The 2,780-nt window shown below is 36.0% G+C and overlaps 1 pseudogene; it reads right to left on the bottom strand.

The window, feature by feature from the left end:
- Nucleotides 1-885: 885 nt before the first annotated feature.
- On the bottom strand, nt 886-2,308 carry LOC114725771 (momilactone A synthase-like; annotated as a pseudogene).
- Between the last annotated feature and the right edge of the window lie 472 nt (nt 2,309-2,780).

Here is a 2,780-nt window from a genome sequence, read left to right on the forward strand (position 1 = left end):
TAAAAAGATAAACAATTAAATTAAAAATAAATGAATTTAAATTACCAAATATAGTAATGAATCTCTCTCTCCACACACACAAACGCACACAGCACTCTTCATTTGGCCCTACGTATATGGCACCACAAGTTCTGTGTTTACTTTGTGTGTTTTGATTATCGTGGGATCCTGCAAAGCTTGGTTACGGAAGAAATGGTAAATCAATGCTTCGGAGAGTTTGAGGATGAGAATTGGGAGTGTCTGCAACTCCCTCGTAGATCAAACATAACCACGAAGCTGTAGATTGAAGCTCATTAGGATACTTGTGGCACATCCAAATCGAAAGCCTTTTGTCTGAAGGAAAAGATATTTTTATTGGTGACTTTTTAATGTAATAAAATAAATTAAACCATGTTATTGTAATTTGGGGCGTATATGGTTCTTAAAGTCATCGAGTGCATGTCGTTGTCCCCCGAAAATAAAGCACTATCAGATTTTCATGTCGTTTTGCATGACTGCCTCATACAGCAGTCACAAAACCTCCAAAAGTTAAATTTAATTTAGATCGCTTGCATTGGTAACGATCAGTTTATATGCAGCAAGTTCAATTCTAAATAAACTCTCACGTGGCCTTCAAATAAACGAGCCATGGGTAGTGTTGGATGACAACTAAAGAAGGGAGAAGCAATTGCGAATGAATAAAGCCAGTATGGGGACCAATAATGTTTCGTTTTCTCTGTGTGTATATATATATACATATATATAGCGAGTAAGGGAAATTAAAATTGAGGATTTTCATATGTTAAAACTAAACGAAATTGATCATCACTGAAATTTATTACACACAGACATTAAAACACCAATGCACAATGACATAAAACTGAAAAGATGAACCCAATAAAACAGCTACTTCAACCGTGAAAACAAACCAAATATTGGATTAATAGCAGTGAAAACCTCCATCTATGGCCAGATTGTGCCCACTTACGTACTTGGATTCATCACTAGCCAAGAACAAGGCAGCTTGAGCGACATCTTCTTCTCGCAGATATATCCCTTCAAGATTGGAGTAAACACGAGAACACCCCTCATCATCAAGTTTGAAAAACTCCCTTGCCAGCTCGTTCGCAACAAATATGTAGACAAACCGTTCACTCGGATCCCATATTGGCCAAGTTCAGCAGCCACATTCTTGGTGAGACCCACCAAGCCTGCTTAGAACTGTTATAAGCATGAGTTGCGACCCCCCTACACTTGAACAAACACTTCCCACATTTATAATGCTTCCTTTTCTTTGAGGAATCATCAGCTTTAGCAGCATGCTTGGTGCCCAAGAAAGGACCCGTTAGGTTCACACTAAGAACCCTTTCAAATTCGCTCAACTCATTGTCAATAATGCTTGGTTTAGATTCATCTATTATGACAGCATTGTTTATCATTATATCAAGCTTTTGATGCTTAGAAATCACAGTTTTTATGGCAATTTCAACATCGATTCTTTTGTTACGTCGCGCAGTGGCGCGTACCAAGCATTTGGATCCAATATCGTTACATAATGCTTGTCCTTGTTCGTCTCGAATGTCTGCCACTATGACCTTTGCCCCATGTCCAGTGAAGAGCCTTGCCATGCATGCTCCAATTCCTCTAGCCCACCGTGATCAATGCTACTTTCCCTTTTAATATGCAGAGATATCGACCGTGTCAAGAGTAATCTTAGATTATATTAATCTTTTAACAAGCTCATAAAATGACAAGCAGTTAGAATCTTAATTAGTCCATTTGATATTATAAATTGGCAGGTTTGAAAAATTCATAGGAATCATATGGGAACATGTTATTTCACTAATATTCAGTTGTCAATTTACAAAGAAGAACTAATCAAATTCATGAATTTTCAAACCTCCCAATCATAGACCCTTACAGATTACAAGTTGAGCTTTTATATTGTTAAGTCCACTTCATAAGCCTTTTGGTGAGCTAATGGCTCACGGGTTCAAATTTCCCCTGGTCTCACCTTGAAATATTCTTATATTTCAATAAGATTCTTTATGTAGAGAAGATCAATCTGTTCCTGCGGAATAATGTCAGAAATACAAAATTCTTCTTGATAACCGTTCATTTGAATCTTGAGGTATAATTATATTCTCTCAAAAGGTTATTCATATCATGATTTAAATTTTAAAAAAATGTTGAAATACGTTAATAAATAACAAAAGAGGGAAAATATCTTGATAAAAAGATTCAACATGAAATTCACATGTGTACGTGTGTGTGTGTGTGTGTGTGTGTACCTTGTTGCCTCTAGAGCGAGCTGTGGAAGACTTGCCATATCTAGAAGAAATTACAGGTGCAGTAGTATTGATAGCTTCAAATTACTGAAAGATGAAACTATATATGAAAAACCCCCCTAACTTTAACAGATATATATACACCAAACATCTTAAGATGAAATTTGGCATTAGCTTCAAGGAATCTTCCTCATCTATTCTCGTCACATGGTCGGTCAGAGAAATAGTTTTGATTAATCTTCACTGGTTCTTTGAATTTGTCAGAAGTTTTCGGGAATAATGACATGGACAGTCGCTTCTTCATTGGATTTTAAAATCATCATATAGTACATGTGTTATATATATGGCACTGTGACTTTAATTTTGCATTTATTTTACTTCTTAGGCTTTATATAAAACTAAATTCAAATATAAGTAATTAGGTGGACATAAGATCTAACATATGAATAAGGGGACTAGAAGCTTAGTTAGGCAAACTCTTCGATGTGGTTGTTGACTTGTTGTTTGGTGAGG

The sequence above is a fragment of the Neltuma alba genome, unplaced genomic scaffold (assembly GCF_004799145.2).
Source record: "Neltuma alba isolate B1F8T4 unplaced genomic scaffold, ASM479914v2 tig00012276_pilon, whole genome shotgun sequence".
Lineage (NCBI taxonomy): Eukaryota > Viridiplantae > Streptophyta > Magnoliopsida > Fabales > Fabaceae > Neltuma > Neltuma alba.